Source organism: Mus pahari, chromosome 14 (assembly GCF_900095145.1).
Source record: "Mus pahari chromosome 14, PAHARI_EIJ_v1.1, whole genome shotgun sequence".
Taxonomy (NCBI): domain Eukaryota; kingdom Metazoa; phylum Chordata; class Mammalia; order Rodentia; family Muridae; genus Mus; species Mus pahari.
In genome coordinates, this window is record NC_034603.1 from 70,254,211 (window position 1) to 70,265,051 (window position 10,841).

The window sequence follows — 10,841 nt, forward strand, 5'->3', positions numbered from 1 at the left end:
AGAGAGAGAGAGAGAGAGAGAAAAGAAAAGAAAAGAAAAGAAAAGAAAAGAAAAGAAAAGAAAAGAAAAGAAAAGAAAAGAAAAGGGCATCAGATCCCCTGGAACTGGAATTACAGATGGTTGTAAGCCAGCATGTGGGTGCTGGGATTGAACCCATGTCTTCTGGAAGAGCAGCCAGTGCTCTTAACAGAAGCCATCGCAGCAACTCCAGATCTTGTGAGCTTTAAATTAGTGAGCTGGAATTTCAGCTCATACATATAAGAATATTAAAGAATAAATATTAAAAGAAAACAAGTGACATGTAAGATTTTAATTATTTCTCAAGAAAGCTCTTTTTAATATTTTAACTCTTTAGATACCAATTAGATATTACAAGTAACTAAACAAGTGAGGCCTTCAACGAATAGAGAACAGGGGTATCACTTAGGGTTTCTTAGCTCCAGCTGAGCCAACCTTTTAGGCTGGCATATTTTTCAAAAGAACTCTTCAGTCTGAATTTTCATGTGCAATGTTTCATTTTTTGGTAAACATACTGAATAAAATATGGTAAGATGAAGAAATGGGGCTGAGGTATAGTTTAGCAATAGTGCACTTGCCTAACATGCACAAAGCCTTATGTTTAATTCCAGCAACAGGGAGGGGAAAAAATGCACAAATACAAGTACACTCCTTGACGATTTTCACAAATTAAATGTGACCAACATGGAGAGGAAACCTAAAACACTACTAGGAAGCCTGCAGTGAATAGCACAAGCCTGACAACCTACTTCAGTCCCAAGGGCATGCATGGTGGCATAGATCGGTAATTCCAGATGCCTACATGGAGATGGGAGGTGGAAAGAGAAGAGTCCAGAAGCTCAGAGGCAGTGAACCCAGAGTATGCTGCACAGCACAACACCAAGAAAGACTGCCTCACTAGGGTTAAGAGAGAACTAACTCCCAAAAGTTGTTTTATGACCTTCATCTGTGCCTCATGCCATGAACCTGTCTACATACACACACACACACAAATGCATAATTTAATTTTCTAATTAAAAAAGGGGAAATTATCACACCTAATATTTGGTTTGCTTTTAAATTGCTAGGCTTTCATAGACAGCATTCCACGTAGTCCAGGCTGGTCTCAAACTTCCTATGCAGCCAAGAATGACTCAACTCCTCATCTCCCTGCCTCTTGTTCTGACATTACAGGTCTGTGCTACCACATTCAGCCCAACAGTCCCTGAAAATCCACAGTGGCTGCTGTTATTCTTTGCTGATTTTCATCTAGTATTGAGTATTTGGAAGGAATTTACTTTATTTGAAAAACTGATTAAAACAGCCACCAGAGGCTAAGGATTTAGATCAGGAGAGCAGAGCACTGCTTAGCACACAGGCGGTTCAGGGCTTAATCCCTCTCTACACATATACAGGTGTTTTTTTAAAAAATCAGTTTCAAATATGAGTTCCATTAAATGTTTATTTGCAACATGAATGTTATGCAATTTTCATCTTCTAATCACTTTCCTTCATATCAAAGGTTCTTTTGTTGGAATATCAACATGTCATGAGATTCAGTTTAAGCTCAATGGACCTATTCTGTAGTATTAATATATAGTCCTAGACACGCTTTTTAAAAAACCTAAATGTTAGCTTACAGCTTTATGACTAGCAATTAGCGTTTAAGAACACTACTCTGTGTACAAATCTCCTTTTTATTTTTCCTATCTTAAGAAATTATGCTCATATATATGCAATTTCAAACCTCCACAGTGTGTGTGTGGAGGGGTAAGTTTCCCCATGAAAAACATATAAAAAGCAACTAGAAACAAAGCTCCTAATTGTTGAGAGTTCTGCTGGGATCCAAATAATAAAACTATTTATGCTAACAGGGTGTGGTGCACACCTGGAACTCCAGCTCCTGGGAGGTGGAGGGAGGGAGATCAGGGATTCAGGGCTATGCTCAGCTACATGCTAAGTTTCATGTCAGTCTGGGCTACAGGAACCCCTGCCTCTAAATAGCCCAAATGAAGAGAAAGGGCTTTGTAACCTGTGTGCATCATCAGCTTTCAATGACAAAAACAAACCAAAAAAAAAAAAAAAGCAGAGGATGTGCTTATGGTATCAGCTTTAGTCCAGCATCATGTTGCACCATTACTCTGGACATCCAGGGAGTGTGTGTGGAAGGGCATGACTGCTCACAGAGCATCCAGGAAGCACAAAGACAGAGGAAGGGACCAGGGCCAAAGTATGCCTCCAAAGGCCTACTGTCACTTTCTTTTTTTTTTTTTGGGGGGGGGGGTCGAGACAGGGTTTCTCTGTATAGCCCTGGCTGTCCTGGAACTCACTTTGTAGACCAGGCTGGCCTTGAACTCAGAAATCCGCCTGCCTCTGCCTCCCAAGTGCTGGGATTAAAGGCGTGCACCACCACCGCCCGGCCCCTACTGTCACTTTCTAAAGCATCCATAACTTCCCAACAGCACCATCGGCTACAGACTAAAGCTTTCAACTCATGCTTAGGGGAACACCTAAGATGCAAACCATAAATCATACGTACACAATTTTTCATAGACATATTTCTCACTTTTATATTCTAGGTTTAAGTACAATAGGATGCAAAGGTTTCAGACACACAAAACTCATGTTTTCCTAAACTGAAATATCTCTGCATTCCTGTCTTAGTTCTATTGTTGTAAAGAGACACCATGACTACAGCAACTTCCTCTCCCTCTCTTTCTCCAGGCAGGGTTTCTCTGTGTAAGAGCCCTGGCTGTCCTGAGTAGACCAGTTTGACCTCAAACTCACAGGGATCTGCCTGCCTCTGCCTCCTGAATGCTGGGATTAAAGGCTTGAACCACCAACAACTATATCCATGGCAACACCCCCCCTTTAAGATTTATTTCATGTGAGTACACTGTAACTGTCTTCAGACACACCAGAAGAGGGGCATCAGATCCCCTTACAGATGGTTATAAGCCACCATGTGGTTGCTGGGATTTGAACTCAGGAACTCAGTTCCACTGAGCCATCTCTCCAGCCCCCTCCATGGCGACTCTTATAAAAGAAAGCATCTAACTGGGGCTTGCTTACAGTTTTAGAGGTTCAGTCCATTATCATCAGCCAGTGTTCTCAACCTCTGAGCCATTTCTTTAGTCTTGTTTTGTTTTGTTGAGATAGGGTCTCTCTATGTAGTCCCTGGGTGTCTTTGAATTCACAGAGATCCACTTGCCTCTGCCTTCCAAAGAGCCAGAATTAAAGGCAAGAGCCATATGTCCAATTAAAAAGAAATATTTAAACTGACAAACCACAACAAAATAGCACTATATTTATATATAAGACCACTAACATACAAAAAAACAGATGTATACACCTATAATCCTTAGCACTTGAGGTTAAGGCATTCAGATCAGTTGAGACCAACTTGGGCTGTATAGGGGAGACTCTACCTTGGAAAAAACAAAAGAAAACAAGAAAAATATGCAACATGTAATAATAGTAAGGCTTCCAGGTAGATGCACTAAACCTTTATCCAAAGTATTTTACTATACTAAATTACTACTAAGGAAAAAATTAGTGGGCAGCAACTTGCTGAATACATAAATGAAGTAATTATAAGCTAGGTGCCAAGGGTACTGAGATAGCAAAAACAAGATATTACTCTAAATATTACAGAACACACTATACAATCTAATGGTGTCATAAACATTATACAAATAAGCAATATTTCCTAGAAGAGTACTGTATTTTTAGTCCCTAGGCTAAACTAGAATAGGAAATAAGTTTCTTTCTTTCTATTTAATTTTATTTTATAAGTATTTTACTCATTTGTATATCTGCATACCACTTGTGTGCTTGGTGCTTGCAAGGTCAAAAGACAGCATTAAGACACCCTTGAGCTGGAGTTATGGATGGCTGTAAACTGCCGTGTCAATGCTGGGAATTGAACCCATGTCCTCTGCAAGAACAACCGTTCTTACCCACTGAACCATCTGTCCAGCCCTGAAAGGTTTCTTGACAGAAGTAAGGGACAAAGAGTTGCTTCTGGGGTAAAGGAAACAGATGTAGTGCAAGCAACGACTCTGACTGAGCTTTAAACTTTCGGGAAGCAGGAAAAAGACAAGTATGACACAAGATACATGGAATAAGACAAAATGTGAAAGAAAGCTTGGGAAGCAGAGGCAGGCCGATTTCTGAGTTTAAGGCCAGCCTGGTCTACAGAGTGAGTTCCAGGACAGCCAGGGCTACACAGAAAAACCCAGTCTCGAAAAAACTGGAAAGAAAGAAAGAAAGAAAGAAAGAAAGAAAGAAAGAAAGAAAGAAAGAAAGAAAGAAAGAAAGAAAGCAAGCAAGCAAGCAGGGCTGGGGGTGTAGCTCTGTGGCAGCGTTTGTCCGTCATGCCCTGGGTTCAATCTCTAGTTCAGAACAGAAGGAAAAGAAGACAACTATAAAAATGAGCTAGAGGTGTGGCTTAGTTAGAAGCGTGCAAGTTGTTCTAGGCTGGATCTCTAGCACTGTCTACACCAACGGGGTGCTATGGCCTAGACCAGCAATTCTAATCCTATGAACACACGGAAGAAACAGGCAGACTGCCATGAGTCTGCAGCTAATCTGGGCAAGCATTAAGACTCTGTCTTGAAAACAACAAAAACTCAGAAAATATCCGGTACCAAAGACAGAGAAGAGCTAGGTCTAGACTGAGAAGAGAGGAAGAACAAGATCCTCAGGTTAAAGACATGGCCAACATCAGAGAGGGGCCAACATCCTGAGGACCTGGAGCAGAATCAGAACTCAAAAGGAGAGGGTGGAATCTAAGTCCATATAACTACCTACTCTGGATGGGCAACTAGGAATCCCAGGTCCAAGAACGAGTCCAAAGGAATTCCCTAAAAATAGAGTCTAACACCAGACATCCTCAGAAGGTATGTTACAAGTCATCCTGAGGTTACAATTAATTCAGTCACAACCAGTTAGATCCCACAAAGACACATAAAACAAGCCACAGAAGGATGAGAGCTAAACACTGTTTAGAGGTTAGAGGATAAGAATACTATGTGAAATTTATTTCATTTCCATGGGATGAAAACAAACTTATTCTAAAAGTTTGTAGCCGGGCGTGGTGGCACACGCCTGTATATCCCAGCACTCAGGAGGCAGAGGCAGGCAGATTTCTGAGTTCCAGGTCAGCCTGGTCTACAGAGTGAGTTCCAGGACAGCCAGGGCTATACAAGAGAAACCCTGTCTCAAAAAAAAAAAAACAAGAAAAAAAAAGTTTGTGCGTTTTTTTCAAGGATTTTAGATAATCTCTAGATTGCTAAGCTTTTTTTTTTTTTTTTTTTCACATTAAGAACACTGAGAGGGGAAAGAACACTGGTCCTCATCTTTTGTCTGTTCCACTTCCTAGCTGTCCCATACACGAACTTAATAGGGAAAAGGTTGCTGGGACACTGCTTAGTGACAGAGCACACACTTAGCCCTTGGTACAGTCTCCAGGACCACAAAAATGTCTGCTGAATGAACTACCTATAACCCATCGTTCTAGAGAGTCAAGCAGTAGGGAATTCAAAGCCACCACAGGCTGCGTACCAAGTTCCAGATCAACCCATGCCACACAATGATACCCTGCTTCAAAGAATAAAATTAAAAAGTAAAATGTAATCTTTAATGAGATCATCTCACTGTTGTAGGAAACCCTTGGGTAAACACATTCCATGGGTCTGTAAGCTAAACCCTTTGCCAAGGTATACTGAGAGCCAACTCCAGACTCTGTAAAACAAGAATTTACTGCTGTATGTGAGCCAGTATTCAATACCTCTTCATCCATTCTTTAGAAGTATGGGTTCTCCAAAGGAACAGAACTAATAGGATGAAACCAATGTTTTGAGACCATAACAAATCAGAACACATTTGCAGAACTTATAATGCCAGTTTTCTCTCCAAAACGCCCTTTGCCTACAGTACTCTGCACCCGAAGATATGGTGTAACAAATCGTTTTACCCTTTACCCCGAAGAATTCGTTCTAATTCCTTTCATTCTGCCATTACACAGCCCTTTAAGAAACTCAAGTAACTGCAAATAAATCTTGCTGGCCCCAAACAAAATCTGCAATTTTTAACAAAAATTCACAATGAATTTGGTTACGACCTAAGCAATCAAATTTGTGGGGCCTTTTTGTTTCTCTTTATTTTGCATTTTTGCTCTGAAAAATACCTGCAAACTGTTCACAAGGGGAAGGATTAATCCCAAAATTACATTATTAATCCTCTTCTTACAGATACTCACGTACTACAAACTGATTTCTGCGTAACAGAATAAAAATCTTTCGCTTACAAGGCTTTTTGTGCAGCGCTTTCACATATATCCACTTGTAAGGGTGCACAACAAAAGCAATAACGTTTAGACTTAAGACACCTACAAGATAACTTATCCAGAATTTGGTCTACCTTGCGTTCTTCGATTGCACCTAATGTGGACGAGAACAAAATAAAGCCCGGGCACAATGAAATCTGTAGCGTTGCCAGTTCCCGAGGACCAAAAAAATGTCTTCAAGTGACAAAAACCAAACTCATCCACTTCGCAAAAGAAAAGCAATCCCAAATAATTCGCAAAGCGGGGGGCCGACGGGGGAGGACCCCAAATTCTAAACACCAGTCACGTAAATCTTTTCAACTCGAAACTCCAAACGCAGCAGCCAACCCAATCACAACGTTAGCGCCTCCTCTCTATTTTCAATCTGGAGAGTCAACGAAGAACAATTAAAAAAAAAAAAAAAAAAAAAAAAAAAGCCACAGCAGAACTCCAAAGTTTTCCGAAGTGAGAATAAAGTCATCTCAAGTAAAGAAAAGGCGTCCAGCAAGAGGCGACGGACCGGGTCCTCCCGCCAGCCCCTTTCCCGCTCCGCAGCGCTCGAACCAAACCTCCAGTAAAAAAGGGGGGAAAAAAAAGAAACCTCCGAAGGGGACAGAGGACACGCCGGAGCCCGCAGCACGCCACCGAGGAGCGGCCGCGGCCGTCAGACAAAGACGAGCCCGCCCAGCGCCAGCCCGGCCGGGCCCCCCAACCGCCCCGAGGAGTTGCGGGAGCACCGCCGCCCGCTCCCGGCCCGCCCGAGCCGTTTCCCTCCCAATTTGGGAACCGCGCGCCCGGGGACAAAGAGGGCGGGCGCGCCGGCGGCGGGACGCGGGTGGCGACGCCCCTCGGGGCTCGGCGGGCGCTCCTTCCCGCCCTACGGTCCCCGGGAGCCCGGTCCGCCGCCGCCGCCGCCGCCACCGCCGCCGCTTTCGAGGCGCCTCAGAGTTCGCCCGGCCGCGCCCGGCCCGGGGCCCCTCAAGCCACCGCTCACCCGGCGGTGGGCGCCCCCGAAGCCGCGTCCTCCGCCGGGCCTCGGCCCGTCCCGCCGGCCGCCGCCTCATGGGCCCCGCGTCGCCATCACCTTCGCCGCCTCTCCGCCACCGCCGCCGCAGCCGCCGCCGTCGCCTCCTTCGCCTCAGCCCTCAAGCCGAGGCTGAAGCCGCTCCGGCCGCGCCCGCCGCCTCCCTCTCTCCCGCTCCCGCCGCCGGGACCCGCGGGGAGGCGCCTGCGCACTGCGTGCCGCGGTGGGGGCGGGGGCGTCCCGTCTCGGCCTGGGAGCGGGGGCGCGGCTGCACGTGCGCCTCGAGTGGGAGGGGGCGCCCGGAGTGCGCGGCCCCGAGCCGGCGCCAACTTTCCGTGACCGGCCGCGCGCGTTCCCGGGCGGTCCCGTAGGCGGCGGGGCGCGCGGTGGCGGGAGGACCCCTGCGCGGGGAGCCCCGGTGGGCGGCTGACTTCGAGCGCCGCGGGCTCGTTTCCTGTGGCGTGATTCCCCGGAGGAGCCGGCCACCGACAGCGTGATGGAGACACGCCTCACCTGAGTTTCCAGGGTCGGACCGCAGAGCTCCACCGTTATCTCGTGCGCGCTAGGTCAGGGCCTTGGTCCAGCGGATCTCGGGATGCTCATGGCCGTTCTAGGCTCTGCTCTGCAGTTGCTCGAAGGACCTCCGGGGCTTCTCGGCCAACCATCCCCGCCTGGTGGAATCATGGTTTTTACAGGCGTTCTGCATAGTTTTGAGGTCCTGGATTTCTCGGATTAGTAAGACCCTAATAGGCCATTTCCTCTTAACTCCTTGAATCCCAGCGGGATCCCAATTACAAGACTTTTGAAATGCACATGGACAGGAATTCCCCTTGCCTAAACTGCCCGTTAAGAAAAGGAAAACTAGCGGGAAGAGTTAGCTCAGCGGTTATGCAGTGTGTACTACTGTTGCTGAGAATCTTCGACACCCACGTTGTGCGGTTCACAACCACCTGTAACTCCAACCTCTGGAGGATCCGACTCTCTATCGATGTGCACATACCTTCACACAGACCCAGAGACATAATTAAAAATAATAAAAATAAATCTTTTTTTTAAAAAGAAACGAGAAATTCCCCTAAATAAAGAAATTGAGACTGGGTGATGAAAGGCAGTTTACCAAAGAGATGGGAGGGAAGGGCCATTCCTGTACTCTAGAAAGAAATTAAGCACTAACAAGTGAGGCGACTTGCGGGTCAAATTTCTCCCGAAGCTAGGTGCTAAGGGCTAGTTCACAGGTTGGGAATGAAAAGGACCCACCCTGTGAAATTTTGTTTGGCTGCTATGATGTGTTTCAAAAAAAAAAATGGAAATTGCCCAACATTTTTAGATTCTGTTTTCTGGCTTCTCTCTAAAAATCGAAGAGTGTGCTCACTTTGAGCCTCAAGTTTCATTTTTGATATTTTGTTTGATTTGTTTCTGAAACGAAGTCCCATATAGCACAGGCTGATGTCAAACTCAACCTGTGGCTGAGAGCTAGCTTTGAACTCCGGATTCGCCTGATCTAAGGTAGACATCACCACAACTGTGCGGTGCTCTGAACCTTTATTTTTGTTTGCTTCTTTGTTTTTTGAGATGGGGGGGGGGTCCCTGTGTCACCTTGGCTGTCCTAGAGCTTGCTATGTAGACCAGCCTGATCCAGAACTCAGAGGGATTCCCCAGTTCCTACCTTCTAAGTGCTAGGATTGAAGGTAAGGGCCACCATGGCCATCCGTGAGCCTCTGGTTTTATGGGATAGCCGTTTCTGATCCACATTTGGTTTATTGAGAACCGACACCCTCCTGCTCAGCTGCCTGAGCCTTTTCCGTTCCTTAAATGGCTTGGCCTCTGAGTATCAGTAGTTCTCCTCAGCCAGCCTTTCCCAATGACTTCTCTAGTTCTTCAAGGACAAATGTGAAGAACTTTTAAATACATGTGAATGTGAATGAAAAAAAACCTGTTGGGGCTGGGTTATAACTGGAGCTCTTACCCAGGATGCATATGGCCTTGGGTTTAATTCTGGCCCCCCCTCCTCTAGGGGAAAAAAAAAGACCTCATTTGACTAATATGTTAAAATGTGTTGACTAATTTGTTAAAACCACAGCCTGTACACACATGTAAATTGGTATGAATCACTTTGTAGCGCACATAGCCACTAAAGTAGCCACTACAACTGTGGCAAGTCCATGGGACTTCTACAGAAACGCCTACAGGTGTTCACCAAAATATGTATGGAAGAGTGTAACAGCAAAAAAAAAGGGGGGGGGGAAACAACCCTAAATACCCATCAGCCACAGAACAGATAAACACTACTATAATCACACACTGGTACAATGTACATCAATGAGAATAAACCAAGCTGAATCATATAACCTCATAAGAAGTTTCTGTTTATATATAGTTTGAAAACAAGCAAAAGGAGTCTATGCTGCTAAGTGAGAATTGAAGTTACTTGCTATGCAGAACAGTGCCCAGAAAGAGGCGTGGTGGGATTTGGGGGTGGGACTAGTTCTGTGCTTGATCTAGACTCGAACACAGGTGGGTCTAGTTGGCATGTTAAGCTGTAATAGGTTTTATTTTTATTTCTTTCTTGGTGCTGAGAATCAAATTCAGGGCCCTTGCATGTTAGGCAACTCTCTACACCACTAAGCTATACCCCAGACTCTAAACGTGTGTGTGTGTGTGTGTGTGTGTGTGTGTGTGTGTGTGTGTGTGTAGTGTTTGTACATGTGTTAAAAGCCAGAGGTTAATGTCATAAGTCTTAACTGCTCTCCACTTTATATTTTTAGACTGAATCTCTCACTTAACCTGGAGCTTACTGATTCAACTAGACAGTCCAGCTACCAAGCACCAGCGTCTTATTAGGGTTTTCCTGCTGTGAACAGACCATGACCAAGGCAACTCTGATAAGGACAACATTTAATTGGGTCTTGTTTACAGGTTCAGAGATTCAGTCCATTATTGTCAAGGTGGGAACATGGCAGCATCCAGGCAGGCGTGGTATAGAAGCACCTAGGAGTTCTACATCTTTTTCTGTAAGGCAAACAGGAGAAGACTGGCTTCCAGGCAGCGAAGAAGAGGATCTTAAAGCTCATGTCCACAATGACAGCCTTCCTCCAACAAGACCACACCTTCTAATAGTGCCACGCCCTGGGTCAAGCATAGTCAAACCATCACATCTTCTTTCTACCTCCTGGGCACAGAGATTACAAGCACACATTACTGCCAGCCGGATATGGTGGCACAAGCCTTTCATCCCAGCACTCAGGAGGCAGAGACAGGTGGATCTCTATGAGTTCGAGGCCAGCCTGGTCTACAGAGGGAGCTTCAGGACACTGAAGACTACATAAAGAGATCTTGTCTCAAAATACACACACACACACACACACACACACACACACACACACACACACACACACGGGGCATGGTGGCGCACACCTTTAATCCCAGCACTCTGGAGGCAGAGGCAGGCAGATTTCTGAGTTCGAGGCCAGCCTGGTCTACAGAGTGAGTTCC

At 45.5% G+C, this 10,841-nt stretch overlaps 1 protein-coding gene across 2 annotated transcripts in view; it reads right to left on the minus strand.

Moving 5' to 3' along the window:
* Gjc1 (gap junction protein gamma 1) overlaps positions 1 to 8,047 on the minus strand; it is a 22,090-nt gene extending 14,043 nt beyond the window's left edge. The window contains exon 1 of one of the 2 annotated variants that reach the window (XM_021212259.2): positions 7,863 to 8,047. The gene's annotated coding sequence lies outside the window, so the exon portion shown is untranslated. Of the gene's footprint in view, positions 1 to 7,319; positions 7,519 to 7,862 lie in introns of those variants that run through there. The other variant, XM_021212258.1, reaches the window with a different exon arrangement.
* Between the last annotated feature and the right edge of the window lie 2,794 nt (positions 8,048 to 10,841).